The following is a 27972-nucleotide window of genomic DNA, read 5'->3' as shown; positions in this document are numbered from 1 at the left end:
TTCACTACCGGCTCATCGCCCCTTGTCCTCGGACAGTTCCACCCGCTCTCCTTCGCCTTCATTTAGACACTTCCCGCCCACAATCTGCCCACCCCTCCATCAATTTTTAGACTTTCTGCGGTGGGTGGTCCTCGTGGATATTTTATCGTCCTCTTTTAGGATAGTTCAAAACCTCACCTTACCTACTCTTGGAGAATAAGACTCAATCCATATAGTTAAACAAAATTCACCCTTAAATTTCTTCTTAGTAAAATTTAGAGGAGGAAATTCAAACTTCACAAATATTCTGGTGTTAGGAGACAGCGTTATATCCAAGGCAATTCCCTTGAATACCAATCTTCCATGCCATAACCCGAATTGTTTAGTAAATTGAACATAAAATATTTAATGTTTGTACCTTTTTCCTTCATTACATATTTACATTTACATTTTATATACATAGAAGAATTTAATTGAAAAGATTATGACTAGTTTTTCATGAAGTGTTCCATCTAGAAACCTTTTGTAACTACACAATACTGCTAATGCCAGCAAATAATGCTACATGCTTGAGATTTAAGAAATGATTTCCACTCATTAAAAATACAATTTTTTTCTTTCTGAATAAATAATATGACATCTAAATTCTAAGTTATTGTGTTGCTGCCATAGAAGGAATTCACTTTTCGCTGTTACATACTCATGTTTGCACCATTGGATTTTGTACTCCTTTTGATATTTAGATTGTGTCTTTTGGTAAATTGATTTGAGGAGTTTCTCAATTACCGTTATTCCTATCTCCTATCTTCTTATCTCAAATACTTATTTGATATTTTTATTTCACATATCATCAAACATACCTACCCCTCTGGCAATATTTAGACTTTTTGCATTGGGTGGTCCTCGTGGACATTTTGTCGTCTTCTTTTGGGATTGTTCACAGCCCTGCCATACTCTTAAAAAATAAAAGCTTTTCGGCCGCTTTCCGCAACTTTACTGCAAGGATAACAAGTTTTTCGGCAAACGTAGAGACCTGATTACACAGTAAGTTAAAGATTAACCAATTACCACCCACCTTAGCTATGTGACTTCATCCTACCATTCCCAGCACAAGAGGCTCTTTTAGAAAACCCGCGTATCAGAAATATGTTGTTGGAGCTTGCAATAACTCCACCCACTTATTAGTTTATTTATGAAGCCGGTCGGAATAAGCTCACTGGCAAAAAGAGACGGGTGTAAAACGAAAATTCAATATGGACGCCTACTGCCAGTAAATTATATCCAAGTATCATAAAAGTAGACAGGTAATGGTATTGTATTGAATATTTTAACTTTCTTTCATCCAAGAATATGCTTGTACTGAATATCCATCCATTCGTTCAAGGTCACTCGTAGGTATTGAAGAGCATTAGACTCTGACCTCGTTAACACGCAGTGTAGCTATGTGGCTAAGGGTCATTCTGAAGAAACAACTTGATGTATCACAAAAATATTTCACTGTATAACTAAATATGACCATAGGAGCAACGTAACTAAATGTCATCGCAATCTCAGGCAGAAAGAATTCTGGGGGGAAATATGTTAAAACACGCACGAGTTATTAATGAAATGATATGCATGAACGCGAGAATGAAAGTGTAAATGTACCGTGTAATCACCAAAATTGTGCGAATGCATGAACAGAAAATAGAAAGTTCTGATTTGGTTCATGTATTCGTGTATGTTCCGTATCGGTCCACCAAAATCGTTCATGCATTCCCACATAAACTTGTTCGGGTCAGTGCATTGTGTAACCAGTCCTTAATGGATGTACAGTCCAGGCCAAATAGTCGGGCTCTGCGCAGTAGACGATGTTGGAAAAGTCTATTATCTAAACACAGTTTGTTGCGGGTTGGAGGGTAGCGCTAGCGCGCTAGCCTCGGATGATTTCAACCAATTAGAAGTAAACCTTCTTCCTTCAAGGATTAGGCTACTAAGCTTGTTCCGGCTCCAAATAACCATCTTTTTCTTGGTCTTCCTACACTTCTCTTGCCAATTGGTTGATATTACATTGCTTGTTTTGGAATTCTTTCATTTGACATTCGAATTATATGTTCCTTTCATCTGTGTTTGTATTCTTGTAGTTTATCAGTGAATGCCTGGAAATCCAGTTCATCTCTTATTTGAGTAGTTCTTAATTTATCCAATCTTGTTCAGCCTTTCAAAAATCTTAAAAATTTCAATTCCGACGATTCTATCTGCCTTAATTCATTTGTTTTTGGTACCTAACATTCTGATCCTTAAGAGCACAATAGGGACTGCCATCACTTCGTAAAATTTGTTTGTGTTTCCTTTCTCGTTTTATTTTTCTAGTTCTTCTAATTGTTCAACGTGTTCTCTGGAAAGTAATTTAACTTTAGAAGTAACTTTATTTATAATATCTTTGCCCTCGTCATATGCTATATCGCATCCTAAGTATTGGAAATGCGACATTTGCTCCAGGACTTGACCCTCAAAAACAATTTTTGTTCGTTTCGGGTTGCTTAGTTATAAATAGGTGGCTTTATAAAAATTCCATCAACAGTAAATAAGTCAAATAATTCACCTACAAACTGGAAAAATGTGATATATTTTCCGGACAATGTACCTATTCCAATTTATTCTGAATTCTTCCACACTATCAAAACTCACCTGGCAAATTCTGTATCGCAGTAAAAAGTGTCGGCTTAAAAAATCCTGTTACAAGAGAGAAAGCCCCAAAAGGCGAAGAATAAATTGAGTTATTGCCTCTTAACTTTTCCTTCCGGTGATGGATGACGAGTATAAGATCATGAAACGACTAAAAAGACCAATTACGGCGGATCCAGTCAAGGATCAACAAATAAGCCAATCAAAGGAAGGGCAACCTATACATCTAGAGGCCATTTCAAATTAGATTAAAGCAATGCGTATGCATTAAATATAGTTCCCATGGTGCATATCATACTGATGGAGCGCACTTTTCTAGATGAAAAACAGTGATTCGAGGGTAGGTGACTGCCCATAATTTGCAGAGGGAGAGTTTTTATCATTAAGAGACCTATAATACAGACGAAGAATCACAAATTTACTATTAGGTAATACCATTAAAGAGTTCGGAGCTTCGATAGGAATAGTAGGTCATCATTTTTTCTTCACAGTATTTATTTTAATGAGAGTTGAAACACTTTTATGATAATTACTTCACTAATTTACATTGCTCTCAATAGTAGACATTTTATCGCAAGTAAAGGAGATAAAAATTCATGATTAAGTCTATTATGGACGTTATTATTAGTTCCATATATGCTGTACATTTCAACGAGTCCAAAGTGCATTATTTCCAAACACACTAGGATCACTTTAACTTAATTCAGCCAACAATTATTCCTTAGGATCTCCGATTTAAAAAAAATTGTGCAATGGACCCTTAAACTAAAAAAACTAGGCTACCTTTGTAAAAAAATATTTCCATAAAAATTATTCATATTTTATTATTTCTACGTTTAAAAACATCCGCGCTTATGATCATGTGAATTCTTATTCCTTACTGTGCCCCAAACTGTCTTGGATCAATAGTTTATGGCTCCCTTCTAGGCTTATTTAAAATAAAACATGGACTATAGTGTGTATACATTTGACAAAATTCCTTACTCTTTCACTTTAAGTTAAAAAAATATATAATAGCTCTCTGGAAGATCTCCGACCCTCTATCGGCCAATAGAGCACGTAATAAAATTAAAGCAAGGATAAAAATGGAGCAGAAAACTTTTAAAAATTAATAACAAAGTAATGAGCTATGAAATTGACATAAGAATTAAATGAAAGTGGCAAGAAAATAAAAAAAAACGCTGCTCTGAAGCACATGAAAAGAAAACAAATATGAGGAAAACAGAAAGCTTACTTGCAAAAAAATTAAGAACATTTGGTTAAACAAATTTTTTAGACTAGATATAGCATAGGTAAAAATCACTGCAGGTTATCGGGAATGCCTCATATGATAGGGTTTCGTTAAACTGGATCGACAGCTACAAAAACATCTTTGCCCAAACGAGGGACTCACACGAAGGAGGCCATCGTTATCGGCACGTGCCACTCAAGGAGGTCGGGAGAATCTCTCCACGTGTCGCCATCATCCAACTCGATCGCGACGAAAACAAAGACTAAGGGAAATAAAACTGTTTGTTCATGCTCATCGGTGCGAAAGAGAAAAAGTGATTTCCAACTTCATCACAAGGAAAAATAAAAAAAAATACGTGACTTTGGAGAGAGGATACAAAATTAGGCTAATCATCATGAAAGTTTGCCTTGTGCCTATGGCATGGTGAAAAATCAAAAATCATATATAAACTTAAATAAACATCTCTCCTATCTGTACAAACGAGAAGGAGCTATATGAAACTTCATTTTAGAGAAAAAATCTTGAGGTCGTTGACTTTGGAGAGAGAACAGAAAAAATAGGCAAATTATGAGACAAATTTGCCCGTTGCCCGCTCAGATTTTTTTTAGTACTTACGGTAAATAACCTTAAATCATACATACATCTTACAGAATATGCCACATTTATGCTATTAAAGGTGTTATGCGAGGGAAATATCAGGAGCAATTATATAAATTCCCAGTTACGCACAATTTAAGTCACTTGGCAGAGAATGAAGAAAATCGTCCTTCATCAAAAAGAGCGATAGGGAATAAAAATAAGTAAAACCTTATGAAGTTTTAGCACACTTTGCGAAAAAAGTAGCCACATCGTTTACATTAGGTCAATACAGAGAAAAAAAAAGGCTCGGGAATACTAGAATTATAATTGGCCTGTCTATCTTGCGATACTCTGTCTTTATTGTAATGATTGATACATCCAGATTTTGTAATTTATAAATATTAGCAGCTCGATTAGAATTGAATACCTGGAGTTAAGAATTACAATGTCGCACAAATAAATCACAAAATCCAAATTGAAATGGAAGAAAAACTGCACGAGGAGAATATTTATACCTAATTACAAAAAATCATTACCAGCAAATGCGAATTGAAACGGAAGAACTATATGTTCACTCAAGAATTTCTCACAGATAACAAAAAAGCAATATCAGCGAAGTATCTCAATTAGATTAAGTGGTATTATGGAAACCTGTAAGTGAAGGAATAATTAGCGATAGAAGGTACTAGTAAACAGGCTTGATAAATGAAACCCGCGGAACATAAAGATACCCCAGACGATCCTGCGCTCTGTCTCAAGCGTAGCCACGAGGAATAAGTCTCCCGTGAGTGAGCTGTAATTGAAACAGTGTTAACTTAATGTGTGCATTTTTAATTCCGATATCCATTCTAGATGAACCACTTTAAAGATATCTGCCGTATTATCCTTCATTTCCACATGACATTAATTCTTCAGGGATGCTCAAATCTCATTACATTAGAACCACTAATAACAATAACTGGTACTTCCTATGGTTAATATCACAAACAACTAGGGCCCAATGAACACAATCAAAAACACACGTCTCCCAAAATTTTCATCAAAAATTTCATCTCAATCAAAAACGTCTATCACCCAACGAGGTGTGAACGCGATCTACTGGTGACACTTGGGCATCTTCCCTTGTGAGATGGATACCATGAAGGATGCGGATTTTCAGATCGCTGTCACCTTGAGCTTAGTATCCCTCTCGCTGTTCCACGAAAACAGCGAGTAGGACGAAAAAAATATGGACACACCCTCCCAGCATTCCTCCGAATGATATTAAATAGATAAATTCTCCGAACACGCGATCAGGTGCGTGAACTAGTCTACCATAGAGCGGGCGACTCATTCATTTAGTGGTTGGCCTCGATTCAGATCCTAGAGCTGGGAAAGCGGCTCAACCTGCGCGGGCGAACGAAAGGATATATGTAGACATCAGTCAGGGTCACACGGTTTTGATTTTCTTAGAGAGAATTTTTGATTTCAAATCTAAACTTATTTGAAATTATTTTAGGTGGTCTAAGTGGAAGTTGTTATTCTTCATAATGAAGCACAATTGTTAGCTCCACACTTAATTCAATGCTGACCAATCCGGGTTTAGGCAGTTCAGTGTCATTTTCTACTCTAATGGTCCTCCTTCCCGCGACCTTAGGCTCTTCAGCTAATCCCCTTTCCCTGGTCGCTCATGCTACTTCATAAACGACTTTATAATATATTTACAATTGAATTATTTTTCTTTTTTATTTGCGTTGCTATAAAAATACTGAATTAACTTTTCATGCCTTTATGTATCAAATTAATGTAATCATATTCATTCATAGCCCTGATGAAGGTATAAAAATATACTGAAACGTTGGCAAAAAATTGTATTTCATTATGAAAGGTGTACGAGATGTGTGAGAAAAGCAATGAGACTGGAAATACTGCGGGCAAACTGGCAACGTTGTGTCTACCGCCCTATGATGGACCGATTTGTTTATCTCTTCCACTTCCTCAGTGCGAGTTTCAACTCCATACAGCTAACACATTACTTTTGGCAGTGCCATAAGTGAAGTTTTGTTTTTGTTGTGTGTTACAAAAATAGAGCATCGGAATTTAGAGCAACAACGTTGTGTGATAAAGTATTGTGTTAAAATTGGCGAATCCGCGAGTGTGACTTTTGAAAAGTTAAAACTGGCCTATAGGGAACATAGCTTGTCAAGAGAACAAGTTTTCCACTGGCACAAATCATTTTTGGATGGCCGAGAACACGTTGAAGATGAACCTAGCTCAGGAAGACCTTCAACTTCAAAAACTAACGAAAAAGTTGAAAGCGAGTGAGTAGAAAGTTTCTTGTGAGCTCAGACCGTCGTATAACATTTAGAATGACGAATGAACAATTAAATTTAAACACTTTCAGCGTGAATCAAATGTTGACGAACGATTTGAACATGCGAAAGATTTCTGCCAAGAGTGATTCATGTGAGAGCAGACATTGTAGACAAGTGGATGCTTCACAGTGGCAATGCCCCGTGTCACACTGCGATTTCCATTGGTGAATTTTTGACCTCTAAATACAATGCTGTTGTTCCTAAACCCACCTACTCACTTGAATTGAGTCTTTGTGACTTTTTCCTATTCCCGGAATTGAAACATGTTCTCAAAGGACATCATTTTGGGATTCTCGATGTGACCGACCAGTTAAAAGCCATGCCATTTCAAGACCTCCAGCGCTGCCACCAAGAGTGGGAGCGACTCCGTAGGTACATAGCTACCGAAGGGAACTAGTTTGAAGGGGGTAAGATTACTGTTAGAAAAACATTACAACTTTAGTTAGTTCAAAATCAGTCTCATTACTTTTGTAACACTCCTCGTACACTCCAAGGCACTAATCAACGTTCAAATTGGAGGTCAAGAGACAGGAAAAAAATAAATTTATAACTTTGTAACTTTAATTTCTATTTTCATTGCCTCAACCCAATCCTCTCCCCCCCTGTCACCTCTCTCTCTCGTTCATCAACTCACCCTTCCACGTTTTTTTTTACCTATACGTGTACCCAACCACCACAGGACGCAGTACCTAGAAAATGGTTCTAAGCTGCCGAAATCCCGGTTGGACAACATTAATTTAAGTGTGAAATTTACAATTGTGTTTCATAATGGAGACTTAATTCACTGGACATCCCTTTCGAATTCTGCAGATACAAATGCGATGGGAGGAATCTCTACTCCACGAATCTTTGAACCCTTGCCACATTTCCACTCTCAGCCCTCATTTCTAGGAGTATTTTTAATTCTTTCTCATACAAATTATCCCTGAATAGAAAGAAATATCGCAGAAAAAAATATGGAAGGGAAATTTTCATTTTCCTTGACGATACTTAAAAATTCTGAGAAATTACATTTACCCAGTTGAAAAAAAAAACATGTTCTTATCTATCATTTAGTGCATGGCTATTAAATTAAGGAGAAAAAGTGGCAAAGAGAGACGTTATTTACGAAAATAACTACGGACTACTCACCTTGAAGTAGTCAGTCACATGTTCAAGTGAAGTGCGAAAATGTATCCGAAAAAATATCACATGCTTTGACTGGGAATTGAACCATAATCTCATACATTTGCCCCTAGTGCCTTATCACTTAATCATCCAAAACACGGATTTACGACGGGATTTTTGTTGGCTTAAGAGGTTAAGATTGTTAATGCAACCAGGCATACAATGCCACTTGGCAACATCATTGCGCGTATAGTGCCACAGCCGTGAGGCAAAAGCCAGAACTTTGGACGCGAAGATGCAGCGACATTTAAGGAAATAATGGCGGAATATCATGGCAGCCTCGAGCACATCAAGCAGCAGTGACTACGCACTGAGGTAGGAATGTACAGAAATCTTCAATCATGAATACTTTGAGCACGAACTTTTTATTGTTTAACACAATGGCGTACCCAGGATCAAAGCTAGAGGGGGCAAGCCGTGGTCAATCAAGTTTGAGCACAGAAAAGGCTAAGGAAACTAAAATTTCATGAAAATTATAAGAGCACTTATTATTTAAAAAAATTGTTTGCTCAAGAATAAAATATTTTTATTTAATTAATTTTAATTACATGTTTTATATACTAATAGCATTTTTTTTCTAAATGTAAATAAAATTTGTTCAAAACTTTCGTTTTGAACCACACTTGCTTTTACTTCTAAGGGGGGTGGGACGGGCAGCTGGCCCCTCCTGCCCGTGGTTTAACATGGCATTCTTACTGATTTTCTGAGTTCACTGTTCCGAGACATTTCCGCTGAAAAACAGTTTACCAAATACTAATATCGCTAGCAGAGAATTCTTTACGTCATTCTCTAATGCCGCTCTTTGCTTTCAATCTACTCAGTATGTTGGTTATCTGGCTTGATTTCACGATTAATGATAATAAATTAATATGTACCTATTTTTCCATGTAATCTGGTGGCACATGCTTATGATTTTTGAGGGTATGTACTTACATCAATAAATTCTATTCAATTTTCAATCTACGCTATGCGCAGTTCACCTTAAGACTTCATTATCTTTGGCCGAGGTGAAATATCTGAACCCTTTCTCGCTTACTAAGCCCTTAAATATCGGATATTTACAAATTATTTAAAAAATATAAGTTTAAGTCTTCTGGAAGAATGTTTTTCATCCGCACTAAAGAACATGCCAGATGTTTCAATAAAAATTCGGCTTTTCATGGAAAATTTTAATTAGACACATTTAACGTAGAGCAAGAAGGTAAGGAACGTAAATCCCGGATATTTAAATAGCCATCCAAAAGGCCAAAAATTGAATGAATAAGATAAAAATGGAAATTATCAAGCATTCAAAATGCTTTTGCAACGTGCCATTTTCATTTTCACGCTTCCTCTTTTGAACGGTAGATTAACGCCCAAGGAGACTAAACATTTCAATACAAAATCCCCTCGATACATAATATAAGTAGACCTCATGCTTTTATGGCCTTTACTTTTTTTATGTAGGCATATTAATTTAATTTATACACGTTAGATCTTATAATTTATAGTTATCATCATAATCATCATTACTAGTCAGCATTCCTAAGTCTGGTTTGTTGCAGCTCTCCACTCTATTATGCTATTAGCTAATCTTTTCACACCTACATATTTATTTTCTTTCACATCCCTCTTTCCTACTTATTATATTTTTTCGAGGTCTTTTCCGTTCTTGCCATTCACTTGTATTACCACGCTGTCTCCGTCAGATCATCATACCCCTAGATGAGGCTAATTGGTTCGTTCCGTCTTTTTCTTAAGGTCGCAACGAGGCCTCTTTACTCTCCCACTCTTCTCAGGACTAAACCTATTTAAAATGAATGTAATCACCTTCTAAAAAGTGATGCCCCAAGGCGTTAGATATATAAAAAATATTGGGATAAAATTGGGACACCCTGAATCTTATGCTTGTTAATATTCTAAACGAACCATCCAAAAATAATGCGAATGGCCACTCCACTCTCTTTTCAAGGGCCCACGGCGACCGCATCGGAGCCGACCTTGTGCCCTGCCGCCGGAGGTCAGTGATCCCATTCCAATCTGTGGCTGTAGTTCTATTTCTTTGATTTTCCAAACGATCCGCTCCCCTCGGGCCTTTTGAGATAAATCATCGGTTAATCGCGGCGGCATTGAAAGCTCCCAAGGCTCCGCATCAGACGTGAGAGTCATTCCAGACCGCCGCACCGCCCACGCCACGACACTATCGCCCGAGGCCCCAACGGCCTTACCCCACATTTCGACCAATATTTCCGATTCCGGAACGATTTACGGCGAAACTTCGAACGTTCGCACATATCCGGGAAGATAAAACCCTTTAGCACACATGAGTAAAGGGTTAAATGATGCGGAAATGGGCCAGAGAGGATGTGTGAATTGGTTTTCATTGGTTTGCATCATGCGTATATTGGTGTTACGCACCAAACAGATAGGTTAACGTGTGGATTGAGACAACAAATGAGTACCTATAAATAAATAATTGTAATCACCTTCTAGAAAGTGAAGCCTTTAGGCGTAAGGCATAAACAAAACATTGGAATGAGATTGGAACATCCTGAATTTGTTGTGCGTAATACTCAAAATCAGCCATCCAAAAATAATCCGAATGGTCAGAGGAGCTCTAGAGGGCATTGGCGCAGCGAAGGGGTGTTTCGGGGGATAAAACCCCTCCTAGAGCTCAGAGAATTTTTTAAGTTTAATCCACTGTACTTAATTGGATTAATATTACTTATAGAATAGAGTAAGGATTTCTAAAATATCCCTCAGAAAGCCGTAAAAACATTTTGAACCACTAACGTATTTTTTTCTGGCGGAGGGACCCCGCACCTTCCGCTTACCCTGGCGGGTATTCCATAACCCACAGACTTCCCAGTATTAGTTGCGCCTAACCCCCCACCCCAACCTTAATTCCTAGCTGCGCCCCTGTTAAAGGGAATAGATATTCATAGATTTTTTATCATAGCTTTGCCTTTATTAGCATATAAAAAACTTGGTCCTTCTAATTAATTCTTCAATTAACCAACGGTTTACTTATTATAAAGAAGACAGTTATTGAAATTATCAAACATTACATTAAAAGAAATAAAATTTAAAATTAAAGAAAAATTATTTATTTAACTATGGGTAGGTATATGGATTTTGATGGCCAGAATATGCCGTAAAATATCATTTTAAACCAAAGAGATAGCGAGGTAGCTATTTTAATTCCGATAAATTCGTATAATTTTTGGCAGCATTATAAAAATACATCAAAGTACTTGAAAATGGTTGGCAAGTCCACCCAAAGCTCGTTAAAATAAAAACATTGCATGTATTATCTCGTAAATATCAGACTAAAGCTGTTTACTTAAATATTTTAATATCCATTATAAATTCATTATCAATAATATCATTTTAATATCCATTTGGTTATAATAAAAATTTTCGGCCAAGATATAGAAAATACATATAAAATCGAGGTTTTACAAAAATGCGCCTTTGGTGAGTGGTACCTCCTACATACAGCAAAATATATGGTGCAGCTACTATTGGGAAACGATTTCCGAGCTTAAACTCCTTTTTCAATGGACCTACGCCAAAAATCATGATGAAAAATAAAAAAAAGGATTGGAACTTTATTTAACGTAACTTACAGAAGTTACAGTGATGTTAAGATAATAATTTGGCAGCAAATAAGTAAATCAATTTAGGAAATTGTCATATTCAAAGCTTCAAGTCAGTTATTTTTTCATAAATATATATATCCTAACAATAACTAAAATCTAAAACAATACACCTTAAATATTTCTCGACACTTAAACCCATCAACCTTATAAAGCTTGATGTACTGCGTATCTTTGAAAAAACTCCCAGGCCTCTTAAATATTCGAGGCATGAAATTAGATATTCAACATGATGAAATAGACTTGAAACATGTTGGTGCTGTGATTAATTACAGAAATCTCAATAATTAAACGCAAATTGATAAGGAAAACATTTTCGTAAAACATTACACCTTAGTTTATGTACAAAATATTCCAAAGAATTCCAAAGAGGTTTCCATTTCTCATATAAAATTGTCTATTCTTGTTAAGTTATTGCCACTTAGTCCTGTAAAATATGCATTGAGAAACTTGTTCCAAATGAAGTAATTCTCTTTTAACTTTCAACAGAAAAGTAATGAAAATTTGCAGAGTCAACGCAATGAATTAAACTTTAATTTGAATCAACATGTTTCACTGCACTGCATAAAAATCAGGACTGAATATAGAGTAAATGTTTTGCGGAGGATTTGTTTTGAATCACCCGTGGGAGATCAATGAGGAGGGAATCGAAGTGAAAAGCGTGGTCAATGGTAGTGGTTGAACTATTATTATCGGCCGATGCAAAACATATTTTGTATCTGATTCCCGTTACGTATTGTATACGTTATGAATTTTGTTTTTTTGTTATATATTTTCTTGGGCCACTACAAATTGGCAATATTGCTGCATGCGGGCTTTTGAAATAAACACATAAATAAATAAATAAAATAAACAAAATAAATAAATATTAGTGCTAATATATTCATTCTGGTATCTTTCGTCCCCTTGTGTGCCATCTGTGGTGCAGTCTGCCTGATGCCCTTCTGCGGGGTGCGAACTCCTACTATCCTTGCTTCATTTTATAGTCTCTCTTCTGCTCTGTAGCCCTATCGGCTGCTACAATTACTTCTCTCTCTTTCATCGATACAAACATTTTTAGCCCTTGCGTATATACCGGCTATGTTTCCCATTTCGAAGGCAATCAGTTATCTCTTCCAGTCAATACAACCCGATAGGATCCCTTCCCTGCCCAATTCTCATCCTTTCGCTCACCTCATTACGTCCACCATCCCATTCGCATTCTCATGCACCATTACACCCACCCACTCGTTCCTGGAAAACGCTACTCTTGCACACATCCCACATAACCGTTCCCAAACTCCCACTCAGACTGGTTAGTGGGATCCAGGAACATCGCACAATGCATTCATGCCAAACAAGTTGGAGAAAAAGGAGATATTTGCGAATCCTTCTGCGTAAAATGAAAATAATGAGTCCGAATAAACTACACGGGAACTAAAATACACGGGAACCTTTCAAGGGCGCATAATATTTTTACGTAGATGTACGCAGAGCGAAACAGAAAATACTAGAACAAAATTTTCATGCAATAATTAATATAAATAATATATATAATATTCAAACAATAATTTACATGCTTAAAAAGATAGACTTCACATGTTTAATGAGAATGAAGACAGGGGAAACGAGCTTAACTCATTAAATTACGAATTCCAAAGAGATTTCCGTTTGTTACGCTAGAAAATGTATTTTTTAAATTTAGTTTAAGAAAATATGTTTTGAAAAATTTGTTTTGAATCAAGTAATTTTCCTTTCCATTTAATCTCCCTTATCGAATAGCGGTATTTGATAGGTTTAAATGACAATAAAACCGAAATGAAATATACTATAAATTTATTCATATCGAAGTACCTCATACATGACTGATATGAAATCTAGAGGAAGGCAAAAACAACTTCAGCAGTGGATTGGGTGCACTTCATTAAGTGGGATCACGCTTATTCACACATTGGGCGAGACCCAAAATCTGCAAGAAAGCAGACAAGGCTACATTTTTTGCCTACATTTTACGAACTGCCTGCCGATGACAGGCAATCTATTTTTAGCTCCCTTTTTGTAACAAGGTAATGACAGTGATAACTCACATAAAATCGATTTCAGCTTCGCTAGGAGCAGCCATGAATAGCTGGCTTCACATTCGTGCCTTGATAGCTAACGTGGTTGCAACACATCACTGCCTGAATAAGGCATTATACCGAGGAAAGCACTCCTAGATGAGAGTCAATAATTAAAACTTTTGAATTAAACGGCGTCTTGTGGTTTAAAATTTGTCAACGTTTCATTCCCTTTTGCCGGGGACCTCTTCATTTCTATGAAACGCTAACAAATACGAGTTGCCTTGGGCCTTGACTCCGTTGCATACGAACGAGGAAATTGTTCATTTGTACTGTAATTATTAGGGCGAAGTTGAGTATCATTTCCAAAATGAATTTTAAAGGAAAATTGTGCTTGCAGCAAAAATATACTTACTGTAGGACCTCTTCTCACCGGCAAAGGGGAAGAAACTTTGATGACTTTTAAGCCACAAGACGCGGATTAACCCAAAAGTTTTAATTATTGACAACATATGGACCGTGAAAGTTTTAAAAACTTCAACTCTTTTTTTGTTCATTTCTCAAAGTATCAAGTTCAACTATCAGTCTTCGGTGACCGTTTCGGGCCAATGTGACCCACGGCGCGTAAGCCGTCGCACGCTTTGAAAGATGCTTCCGGACGCCGCCGCTGTCAAATTTTCCCGTCAGCGCACAGACATGGTTTGAGATTGAAGTATTATTGTTTTCCATAAAGAGATTGTTTAGGTGAGTTAACTTTTCTACACTTGATGGACGTTGCTATAGTTTCTACGAGAATACGTCCAATGAATTCCCTTTTGTGTCGAGCATTACCCATGAAACTTGTGGCAGTTATGTCATTATAAATCTCTTCCAACACTTTCGCAAATTATGGGTCTGCAATTACGTGTTTGCTTTGATTGAGGAAAAAGACGATTACTTTGGATGAGATCACCGATTGAGAAGGGTGTCCATTTCGACGAAGATGAGGAAAGCAGTCATGTCATCTGTGCTTCTCGAGGAAAAAAAGACCACAGGCAACTTTTGCTGCCGCACTCCGAGACCTGTATTTACAAAAAAATAAATTCCTCCCAAGGTTGTTCCTCCCGTGACCTCTTACTTGACGCTGAGAAACACCGCACTGCGTACCACTGTGCAGAAGCATAAGATTTATCATCTGCAATATTGCGCAAGAAATCAGCTGCATGAGTGGCAAGAAGCATTGTATGGCATCTTCGGGGTATTCATTTTCACTCCTCGTTCATATTTATCACATAGTAACAAATATGTGCTGCCTTGAGTCTTGATTCCATCACAAATATAACGAGAAATTGTTAGTAAAGTATTTGAAGGGTAATATTGTGTACCATTTCCAAAATGATTCTGTAAGGAGAATTTCGCCTGCAGAGCAAATATACTGGCTGCAGCAGAGCTAGTGGCTGAGAAGAAAAATACTTGCTAACACTTTGATTTTGGAAGAAATATGTTACAGCACTACATAATTGCTTTGTATATGAGTTTTATTCAGTGTAGTGAAACATGCTGTGTAGTTGAAACTTTGATCAAGATCTTAATATGCAGTTTGAAAAAGTTACCGTACTATATTATTACGAATACAACTGATGACTTGACTATAAATACTAGGTATTCATTATGAAAGAATAATCTCCGTGTTTTCCATTGAAAGTGGACTAGTCAACCGCAATACGCGTTTTACCACTATGCGGAATATTCATGAGGCCATTGTGTGGTAATTTCGTGCTGTTGAAAAAAAAATCTGAGGAAATGTATGCTTTTTCCTATAAAATGGACGCATAATATTTTCACAATGTTAGACATGAAATTATCAATCGTACTCATTGAACTGGATGTTAGATTGAAATTTATCGAAATTTTAATACATTTTTGAAACTTTTGTTGGTGAAAAAAGGTCTGTAAAAACCAAGAACCCAAGTATTCAGCAGTGAAACAATAGTAAGGATGGCTAATCTCAGGTCCTAAGGTATGATACGAAAAGAAAATCCTCAGACCTACTCATTTAATTAGCCATTTTATTTTCACTCCTACGAGTATATTTACAAAAAAATTGAACGCCAACGCAGTTGACACGTGCGTCAGCAAGAAAAAGACTTCGAAAACATTTTACTGAATGTAGGTTTCACATTTCTAAGTTTTAAGAAAATGCCATTTCAACAGGCTAGTGCGGCCGAAAAACTTTGCACGGCTGGTGTTGTGCAACCCTAACTAAAATTGCTTCCGAGGATAATTTGTTGACTAGCGGAACTCTAGTGAGTGACGCGGCCTTTTGTAAGTATCACGCTGAGTAAAACATTGAATGAATTAAATTTTAAATTATATTCCATCAATTGTACAAATTTAAGGAGAAACACTAATTCCAAATGAATTGCAACGGTATTAAATGTTTGTATTCAAAATTCCCCCGTGGGATTATTATTATTATAGTATTCTACCGATTAAGGTAGGTTTTCTTGGAGTATTCAAGAAGTGAGCTGGGGCCTCCCTTTCCTTCCAGCACTACCTTCTTTAATTTACTGTAAGGCCTGCTCTCTTTCAATCTATCTAAAAATCCTATTCTTTTCCTTCCCCTCCCTCGTTTCCCTAACATTCTACCCTCTAACACCATTTTCAACATCCCCTCCCCGCTAAGCACTAACTCCATCCATACCTTCTGTCTCCTCCGTATCTAATCTAAAAGCTGCCTCTCCTCGCCAACCATATCCAGTACTTCGTCATTCCTTTTCCTCTCCGTCCATTTCACCCTCTCTATTCTTCTCCATACCCACATCTCGAATGCCTCCAATCTTCTCTCGTCTTCTTTCCTCAGTGTCCACGTTTCCGCACCGTAGAGAGCTACACTCCAAATCAAACTCTTCACTAACCTTTTCTTTAAACTCTTACACAGCGCTCCTTCCTGTTCATGAATGCCTCCTTCGCTAATGCGATTCTCTTCCTTATGTCCTTACTACTGTATCCGTTTTCCTCTAACGTACTGCCTAAATAGTTGAATTGCTCAACCTGCTCAAGTACCACCACCCACCTTTATCTTGAGTCTCACATTCCTCGCTCGGGATGATTTACAAAACCGCATAACCTTTGTTTTCTAGCAAACGAAAATGAGTGATTGCGATAATGATCTTTCGAAAGTCGGCTTCACCTTCGCTTTGAACGGAACGCGCGAGCCAAAGTCAAAGTTGCGCCAAATGAGATCCCATTCATTTTGAAATAGGTGTCCAAGGAATTTAGAAGGGCGGATAAGCCTTGCACCCGTGAATGCACTCGCTCACTCCAGTTGAAGTCTCCATGAATGGAGATCAACACTGCCAGGGCATTTGTGAAGGGGGTATTGAAGCATGTTGCCAGATGGCAAGGGCCACAGTTTTATATTATGTAGGACCTTCACAACATGCAACGGAAGAAGGGGAAATACAAGTACGAGAGATATGCAGAAATCAGACGCACATTTTAAAATAGCATGCACGTGTGCTCGTTGGAAGCTTTCATTTATGAAGTAATATTGCGCTAATATTCAAATAATATCGTTAACTCACCGTAGAGCCTTGAGAAGTAAGGACGATGCTGATTACGGTCACACACGGGGCCTCTGAGAAAGAACAAAAGATTATGATAAGTGCTATTGGCTATTTGAATTTAAAAGAAATTATCAGTAAAAGTATATGGCCTTCAAGTTGATGAAGACCATGAATGCATTAGTTGCGTCTAAATAAAACACATAATTTAATAATAAACGTGCGGATAGTTAACGCTTAATTGGCTACTATTCTCGTGCTAAGTATTAGCGAACGTCCAAGAGACATCCTTAGACAACCACATTGTGATAAATTATTCGTCATTTTCAATTATTTTATTAGACGGTGTAATTTCATTCTATTATATGAAAATTTCTCTCTTTCCCTGCAGAAAATAGAGAAAAACGTAAACTTTGAAATTTAAGCTGATCGGAGATGAATTGAGAGCAGCATGAAACCAATAATAGGATTGTTATCTTTCCTAATTTATGAATACTCATTTCTAAATTGCAACTACTAATTTGAATTTGAAAAATACATCCTGGAAATAAGGGATCAACAATCCAGGCATGAAAAAACCTTAGCAATCTTTAAATCTATTCTACAGTCTCATCAATCAATGGATATCCTCATGCAGCTATTTCATTCACGAAATGCTGTTAGGTACATAAGTACGTAGTCGGCTCGGCATTAAACGAAAATAAAACGAAACGAAAATAAAAAATACAAGCATCGTAAGTTTACAGAAACAATTAAGGGTAGAGAAATCTTAAATAAAGTATGATTTAATGACTAGAAGTTGAAGTGCTCAGGAAAAATGGATTAGAATGATAAATATTAACAATTTTAATAACATGAATATATAATAATTCTGAAATATTTTACTCCTTCATTTGAATTAAATATGCAGAAATAATTAGCCTGTATATAATACAAGTCAGATTATGGATGGATTAAAACAAATGAATAACTAGTGCAAATTCAGCATGACGGTGAAGTACATATTCCGGCCCTCTTAGCTCAAGCAAAGAGATCGGAAATATTTCACAGCGGTATCATAATGGCACACACCACCCTTATGCATTGTAACTTCACATACGATAACCCTGTCCAGTCAAACAAAATCAGGGGTCTACGAAGGTGAGACCTCATTCTTTCTTAAGAAAGGTTGAAATATATTGCCACTTATATTGTCACTTATTAATCGGATTTATAAAATGTTCGCAGCGAGGCGATGAGTGTAGAGCGATCTACTTTTATTTTAATATATCGTAGAAAAATATTTGCAATTTCGATGAATGTCATCGAAAGGTTATAAATGCGATACTTCGGCATCATCGTTCCTGGCCAACAATTCTAAGATTGGTTTGACGCGGCTCTTCGCCCGATTCTCCTGCCAGCAAATCTTTCCGCACCAATGCATCTACGTATTCCCTTTCACATCCTTCTTTGCCTGTTCCATTTATTTCCTTCCAAGTATTCCTTTTTCATTCTTGCCGTCTACTTGTGCCTCGACGATTGTCTTCATCAGGCCATCATGCATCAGAATATGCCCGATTAAATCGATTCACATTCTTATTATGGTTTTCACAATGCTTCTTTTGGTCGAACCATTTTATTTTCATCATTCTCCCGTACAACCACATTTCGAATGTATCTAATCATGATTTATCCACTTTTTACCCTGTCCATGCCTCATTTCCGGGGAGGAGCATACTCCCAATATAATTTATGACAAATCTCTTCCTTATATCAAATTGTAACAATAAAAATTTCGTCTCACGGCACTAATTATATTTTAGTTCTCGTTGAAATTTTGACCACTCTGTCGGCCAGAGACGCGAGTAACGATTTTTTTCTATACTCACTTTGTGAGTGGTAAGTGACAACTCGTACTGAGGCCGAGTGGAGAATCCTCTATTCGTGCATCCTGGATTGCCGTCATCTGGGGAGTCATTCTGAATTTCCGAATGGAAATTACCACATTCGAACAGTTACTAGATCTTCAAACGAATAGTTCGATGGACCGTTTATTACTCGAAGCAGCAACGTTGACGCGGTGGAAATGAACCACTCCTGTCGAAGTGAGCCCTTTAAGTGAGCTGTTACCCGCGCGCCGTTAGTGGTCACTCATTCCACTTCCTAAAAATGCGAGAACTTTGCTAAATCTGTGAAGTCATGTGAATAACACCCCTGTTAGGAACGTTTTCGGATGAGATCCTTGGCCGTATTTCGGCAAGCGACGAAAGCGTTTCCAAACGTAGGTGAGGATATTGATGTGCCGACAAACTCGGGTCCAAACCGTCCATAACGGCGTCCATAATTAACTCGAGATTAATTCTCTCTATCCCTCTCTCTCTCTCTCGCTATCCCCGAAAACTTTCTGCGGAACATAAACCCAACCGGGAGAGAGAAACCTTTCTGGTATATATGGGCTCCATATAGAGAGCGCTTGGAGCGCTCTCTCGCAGATCCACGTACAATTAATTGACGCGGGGATTTCGCACCTACGAGGAGGAAGAGAGTGGGTTAACTGCGAGTGGGATGAATAAGCGTGGTGAATAGACACATCTCCTTCCAGTTACACTCATTATTCACGCCTCCTTGATGAATTGGACGGATCCCTTTTTGGAAGCACCGGAGCTACACACGAAGAGAATAGGATGGATGTGCTGCGGACACTTTCGCCCTCTGACGGAAATTGAGTTCGCGGATATTAAGCGCAGGTGTGGTAAATAGCTTCCCACCCTGGACCAGCCTAAAACATGTTCCTTGTTGCCTCGTCTCCCTGATGATCTTCGAGGTAAAAAAGCAATCGTTAGACAAATGGCCATACGTCATCAGACCTGTTTAATCTCCATCACGAGAGAAAATACACTATCGATTAACAGTGAAAATCTACCACATTAGTCTATCACATTAGTCTATCCAAGTGTTCCGGAAATCAAAATACCTGAAACAAAGCGAGATCTATGTGCCACAAGACCGGCTAAGCCACTAATTAGCATATAGCTAAAATAAATTTACCATAAATCTTGAAGATTTAATGGTATACATTTTTTCTTGAATCAAATGAAAAAATATCCGAAAATGGCTCCTTGTGATGCTACAAAGGCGGATAAAATAAGTAGGTGTGAAGCACCATATCATAGTCAGTAGTTCGATTTTTAAAGCGACTATATATTACTACAATATTATAAAACACTAAAATTGCAACCATATTGAAATTACGAAAATAAATTACAACAAAAACGTCATTTACAACTAGCCATATTTCCACCATGTGATCCGCGAATTGACCTTCTCTCTTCTTGAATTCTCTTAATTTGAGAACTCATTTGTATGCCTTAAGTTACTTTCCCCGTCTGAGACGATCAAGTCCTTCTTTCCGTAAAACTTTACGAGTCACCATTTATATATTGATGATAAAAGTAACAGTTATAGACTGATTTTATAGGCAATGTCCAATCGACATAAAACATCAAAATTGGCGCAAGAAAATGTGACTAGTTTCACTCTAACATTGAAGAAAAGATTGGGTTTTTCTATTTCCCAAAATTTAAAACTTCATTCACAAAATAATTTCCAATTCTGTGAATACATCGTTGGCTTTGCAACCACTTCCACGGACTGCAAAAAATCTCGGCAATCACGTGACTGAATGAATTCTTCTTTGACACCAGAGGATATTTGAGACTCTCGCGCCGACACAGTTCCCGTTAACCTTATTCCTTGCCGTCTTTATAGAGCGCCTAAGTAAACACGCATAAATATGAATACGAAATGGCGAAGGGAAAGGCGTCAAGATAACATTGAGGAGAGCCAAGGCCACGACATCCTGCGTAGTCCAAGGTGAACGCAGCCGCGTGTGTATGTAGGTACTTTCACGACCACTAATACCGCCACCACTGCGTGAGCGATATGGCGAAAACACAATTACCTACTCCAGGCGTACCTACCGCATTTTCTGCACTCAGACTCTGCACCCTGACTCTCCATCTTCCAGTGGGTGCCCTATCCCCATTAATTACATGAGGCGTTTAGGGAAGGGGTCAAACCGATCCTCACCCTATCTCACGTGAGGGAGAGAAGAGGTCCTGGCAAGTATCACATAATTGTTTTCCGCAAGAAACAGCGTAAAATGTGATTCTAGACTACGATATTAGATTTCATAAATGCTAGTCTGAACTAATCTTAAGTATAAATAATTTAAAAAATAGTTTTTTAATAAATCCAATGCAATGAAGCATAGATTAACGCGTTTACACTGAGAATACGCATTTTGAACAATCTCACGTGAGATTTGAGGGAGGGGGTCGAGCCATCTCACGGTATCTGTGTGGGCGTTTTCCTGAAGTCGGTTTTTTTCCAATAAGGACGACAGTCAATATCCTTAGGTTTTTCCCACGTTCACTAACATCTTTTTACACTTGGTGAATAGTAACTTTGTTAACTTATAATTTTATTTGTTGATTGAAAATGGAACTTCTATTTATTTTTATGTAATTTCTCTGCATGTAATTTCATGAGCAACTTGACAATGTTTTTAACCGCATATATTTCATGTTTGACGAGGGGTTGGATGGAAGATGGGACTCTCTAGCCCCAATCTCGCCCAATAAAGACGTTTATTATTATTATTATCATCTCATTAAGGGGGGAAGAGGTTGGTACAAAAATCGCCAAAATCACCTCACGTAATTAATGGACGCCCTCTTATGAGCGGCATATTTCACTTTGTGAACAGCAAGTATTGCCAGTGCTATGTCGGGTCTGTACGGAGGCTGGTGTAGCTACGACGCATACTGCGTCTCCCGGAATTTTCGGATTGAATAATGAGGTCGCCACTCAATTGTCATCAATGACTGATGGTATAGAATGTATAATAAACATAAATCAAAAAATGCTTTTACGTCCTAACACACCAAGGATTCTCCAATGAAATCGATCAATTTTGAAAAGCTGAGGTTATTGGTATGACTAATTGATAGTATCGAATTTATTTCTACACTTCAATATTCCGACTACAATTTTAATTTGTACTCGATTATAAAAGTTATAAGGTCGTTTTCAAGTTGCAAACATGTGGACAATTCCCAAAATGGACGAATTTACAGTGTTATCTAGTGTAAATATGGTAGCGTGGTGACTCAGTGAGTGGAGTAAAACATGTTAAAAGGTAATTACTTTAAATTAGATGAATGTTAAATTCAACTAAATACAGTGAGTAGAGCTTATGGGTCTGACCGAGGGGTCCTGGATTCGATTACCTCGTGAACCCTTTGGCCATCTAAATCTAAACTCCTCGAAGTGTGAGGTGGTCAATGGAAATATACTGGCCGACCTACCCGAAGACTGGTTCATACGCCTTTGGGTTAGAGAAAGGTGAGCTCTACCAGTACCTCAAATTTTCCCTCGTAAATATTTCCTCAAAAGAGTCGAAAGTTTTCTTATGCAGTGACCCTGGTCACTTCTCTCGGTTAGGTTAGCACTTCGTGGGGTACTGAATCGCATTCGATGGATCTCCGAGTTTAATCATTGACTGGGTGAGCGATCTTTTGAAAGTTGATCATGAATGTAAATTAACGGCACAATAGTATCCGATGTACTTAAAAAGAGTGTAACTTATAGCCGTGGGGTCGTAGCTATGATTGTGAAATTACCAGCGATCTTCGCGGTTGATGCTTGCATACTCGCCACGATCGAAAACACAATGCCAATGTCAAAGCAACATCTAATAAATGATTTTGATTGTTTTTTTTTTTTTCGAATAAGATGACATCGTACATTACATTACAAATTTTCTCTTGTATGTTAGACAATCAAATAAGAATATTTTGTAGAAACTATGAAAATATTAAGTGGTGCAGTAAGAAGAAAATGGCTAACTTTTTGGTCAAGCGGAGACTGCCTCCTTCGCCATGAAAAGTCGTCATCTCATTCATTGAAAGTTGAGCAACACTATTTAGTAAAAATCCAATATCGTCCTTAAAGCAGAAATTTCTTCAAGGTCACCACTTTCCGGCACATACTACATCGGAATTTAATCCCTAATAAAAAAATGAATTTTCTTTCCGGCTAGAAATTTAATCCTCACGTTTCTCTCCAATTCAACTTTCTTCCATAACTCCTACTGTAGGAAATTTGTATTTTTTTCTCCTCAATATAAAGGTATCATCTTACTCAGCTGATAAATCAGCAACTTTTAAAGCCCCTTTATATAGCTTCCCAACTTTCCTCAATCTTGTAAAGTAGTGCACTATACCAAGATGAACCCTGATGAAGCCAGCTTAATCCCTTAATACCATGATTAAGCTCTCAGAATCAAGGGAGGGAAAATTATGAGAACGTTCGACCCGGGATTTTACGCAGAGAAGCAACTAATATCTTTCTCCCCAGATTCATCGGATCTCTAAAAACTTCTTTCGCCGAAGATTTTATCGGTGGATTAAAAAATAAATTTTTCAATAATTTGCAACAGTGCATGAAGTCTAGGTTACTGAAACGTTTTTATAACCAACTAAGATTTAATGCAGTACGTAGGTTGTGATTCTCACATTGGTTATCAGTTAGTTTGGTAATTATTAGGAGAAAAATTCCGGATAAAGCTTCGGATACAATGAAGTAAATATATACTGATGTACCATTGGATTTCAGATGATCGAAAATCTTTGTAGGAGAGTAACTTTGGCTATGAAGGTGGGTATATTTTTTAAGCACATACTTGTGGCACAATACTTTTGATAACTTTCGATAAAAATATATTTCTTTCACTCTTTCTCTCGAATTTGGCGTTGAATTAAAATATATTTTTTCATAGTACAAAAAATACATATTTTTTCATGGCGAACTTCATCCGTTGGTGTATTTAACTTTGCACCCGAGCGCGTGACTGCGTACAAAGTCACTTGTTCCTGCAGCGCTGCATATGTGTCTAAGAGTTAGTTTGTGATTTTCCTACGTTTAGGATTGCAATTATCATCGTTTCTTTCTTTGCTGCCGGAAACCTCACCAGAGTTAATGACCTAAGTTGCGTGTCCATGTTTATTCCAAACATGACAGTGTACTGGAGATGAATCTAAAATATTTTATACGCCTCTTTAATGGAAGTATGCACTCATTATACCCATGTCCTCGAATTATATTAGAATTTCTGCTGCTGTTCCAGTGATTCTCTAAATGACTTTTTTTAAATAATATGAATCTCTGATGTGAATTGTTAGATTAAAGCATGAAAGGAACCAACAGGTGAAGGGACGCAGGGAATTGTATATTTAGACGCACGAAAAATATCAAAGAGCTGTTCGACACAATCTCGGAGTTTATAAGGCATCGAGCTCGTCTCGATATCCAAAACCCTTAGTCCTCCGTCCCCAAGGACACAGCCGACCTTCGACCTTCCCTCGGCACGTGCAGACCAAAAGGGCAAGTCGAATCTCAAAAGGATTCGGGCAAGGCAAATCTCAAGGAACCCATTAACACGTGCCGTTCCAGATTACAAACAGCAAAAGACTCTCTCGGCGGAAATCCACAAGGCTCACGACTTCTGAGGCGATTTCGCTGCTTTTTGTCCAAAGGACGGTTTTATAATCTCTATATATATATTTCCAGATATAAATGTATTCGCGCGCCAAAAATTTAGGGAAATAGGTCCAGTTCTGGAGGTAGTGAATTTATGAGGCCAGAACTAGTTGAGACTCCGCAAGGCCGTTCAGTGTGGCTCTCCAGAGCTAGGAGTAGACTTTGAATTTTAATTGACTTATAAGGTTGTCTCAAATATTTATGCTGTTATGTCTGATAAAAATATATCGCCGTTCTTGAAACCTCATAGATTTCAAGCTATTTAAAATAATGAAGAAGAAACTAGGGGGTAGGAAAAAAGGTAGAAACTAAGCGAGTTCTCTGCGGAAAGAGATAGAAAACCATGATCGAGGAAAGGATGCTAAGTGAGCGGGGGATGGGTGTATGAGAATAGGATTTATAAATAGGATGAAAGCGATCAGGCTACATGCATTGGGAACGGAAGAGGGAAATTTAATGCGGCAGGGGCAGGCCGGGGCGATAAGTAAAATTTTTTATGCTAATCTTTAACCGTCACCGGTAGACTGGGGCGCTCATCCAATCAATAGGTGGCGCGTTTCCCCACAACAGAAAAAAACCTCCTCCGTCGGTATTCAACATTCATTTAGAAAAATCGCCATCAAAGTTTTTTATTCCCACAAATATTTTATGGCAATTTGCGCCATACATCCCCCCTGTGGGCATCCTTACCGGTAGAATACTGAATTATTTATTACTCATTATGAAGGGTTTGGTGCTTTCCCGGCGAATCTTGCTGATGAACTCTTCTCGGGAAATCAGCCGGGTCATGAGAACATTGCTGCCAACGTTTCGATGCCCTTCTCTGCCATCATTATCAGGGCTAATAAGGCCAGAAAATCGACACGTCGGCAGCAATGTCCATCCTGACCGGGCTACTTACTATTAATTAATTAATCTCCAAAATAGCAAAATCAGGCCTTTAATCATTCAAAAATTTACAATAAGCGATCACACACAACCATTCCCTGGATAGGGGCGATCAAAAAATTACAGGACTCGAACCCGCAGCCTTAGATGTGGTAGCCGAGAACTTATCCCCGCCGCCACCTACGCCGATATAGAATTCAAATATTGTGGCGTGCCATGAGAGTGCATATCAAACGTTGAATAACAAATCACGTGATGTTGCCATTCACGCTAAACAGTAAATTCCTTCATTAATCCAATGTTATTTAACTCTGTGCTGCATTCCTCCGTCTCTTATCCCTTAGTGTGCAGGGGAGCACCATCGCTCTACTCCTATCTCTCGCGAAAAGTGCCAGGAGCGCGATATCGCTCCTCCGGCAGCGTCACACTTAGATGCTGATTGTTCACTAACATTCAAAAGTCAATATTCATTTCATTTTAACATTAATTATTTCCTTAAAATTATAAAAATTAACTCATATTACCAAAAATTTGTCAAATAATACATTAAAAAGGTCAAACTACATACAATAACGATTTCCTAAAGTTTTTGAATATATACCTTTAGTTGTTTTTGTGACCTAATTGTTTTTCTAGCCTAATGCAAAATCAGCAAAAATGCCTAGGAACTTTTAGCATAGTACCTAGAAAATCGGTTGGCTTTCAAAGGTTTAAGCAGACAGTGAAGTAGCTTATATCGGGAATGGAAATGCCATCGGTAGGAATTTAAACATAAATAATTTAAACATAGTAGAGGGGTTATTCAGTGTGAACCCGGTACTTTTAGATTTTGACGGCGGTCGCATGAAGAAGAAGAGCCTTTTCCATCAGATAGAACGTTTAAGAATGATAGATCTGGTAATTTGCAGTAGTCGAAAGGTATCGCCGTTCGCCTATAAATTAGCTTGACTTTAAAGCGTTGCTTCACTATCCGTGTCTTGACGTTTCCAAGAATCATTATTTCGTCTTACACTCTACCCGGTCCTTCTTTTTTCTGCTCTATATTTTACAGCACCTCGAGCACCGGCGTATACATGTCTTCTTCAGCATTCCTTCGCTTTAGATTTCTATATATTATTTGTCTGATTGTGAGTAGTATTGGGAGTATAAAATTACAAGCATATATTGCTTCCAGAAAACAGAGTAAGGTCTTGGAAGCAAGCGGGTAGTTTCTGAATAATACGAAGTTACAAGTGGAGAAGATGATTTACAGAAGAATTGCCCAATGAAGGTGATGGTATTCCATTGGACCATGGGTACTTTTTTTTTAAGCATGCTGCTTAATTTATCACCTAAGAACTTCTTACTGCATCACTTAATATTTTCATAACTTCAACAAAATATTCTTTTATGATTATCTGATATAAAGGAGAAAATTTATTTAAGTACGACGCCATCTTATTCGAAAAAAAACCATCAATATTTACTTGATGTTGCTTAGACATTGGTGCAGTATTTTCTATCGTGGCAAGGATGTAAGCTTCCATTACGAAGATTTTTGATTATTTCGGGATCATAACTACGAGTCCACGGATATCAATTACAGTTCTCAGTTATAGAAATTGATTCATTGAATAATTTTCACTTCTTCCTTTTTTCAACTCATACCGTGCGCACATTTCCTACATACTTGACAGCAGAGTATTTCCCTAAAAATATTAACTTGAGAACTCGCTCATAAGGGAATAGATCAGGTGACGTCATCATATATCGCGACACAGGTGGGAGGGGTAAAAAATTGCTGTTGGCGCGTCACGCCAAATTAAACGCTTCAAAACATATTTTGAGATCTAAGTCGAAGTGCGTTGGATTGCCGAATATGGGTTTCAAGCATTTCTTGTGCTGCAGATCACGAGGAGCGCTTGAGGCGGTTGAAATGAAGCTCTAAGCACTAAGAAGAGCTTCCGCAGGATATTGAAAGGGAGACATTAATATCGGATCATCCGGCAGGCAGACATTTGCAAGGCTTCTCTCACAGGTCGATCCAGAGTCCTACTGAATTCGCCGTGGAGGAAATAAATCCTGGGATACCGAAGCCCTCCCTTGCATTGGAATTAAATCAAGGGAGTGGAATTGGAACTGTCATGAAATAACCGAGAATTTCAACTCCGTTTCAAATGTGAAAGTTGCAAAAAAATGAGAGTTTCTGAGATGGAAATAAGCGCCTCTTTCAGACGGATCTTATAATTGAGCTTGAGCTCGCTAATCGAATACCTCACCGGCAGAAGGCCAATAAAAGTCATGCCAACCACATTTCAGGGTTTCATC

General features: G+C 37.8%; 1 protein-coding gene across 2 annotated transcripts in view; it reads right to left on the bottom strand.

The window, feature by feature from the left end:
• The window catches only part of LOC124155632 (putative potassium channel regulatory protein unc-93), an 86282-nt gene extending 69011 nt beyond the window's left edge, over window positions 1-17271 (bottom strand). For both annotated transcript variants that reach the window (XM_046529625.1, XM_046529627.1), the window contains exon 1: window positions 17218-17271. The gene's annotated coding sequence lies outside the window, so the exon portion shown is untranslated. The remainder of the gene's footprint in view (window positions 1-17217) is intronic.
• Window positions 17272-27972: the final 10701 nt, after the last annotated feature.

Source organism: Ischnura elegans, chromosome 3 (genome assembly GCF_921293095.1).
Source record: "Ischnura elegans chromosome 3, ioIscEleg1.1, whole genome shotgun sequence".
NCBI lineage: Eukaryota > Metazoa > Arthropoda > Insecta > Odonata > Coenagrionidae > Ischnura > Ischnura elegans.
This window is presented reverse-complemented; position numbering and strand designations above follow the sequence as displayed.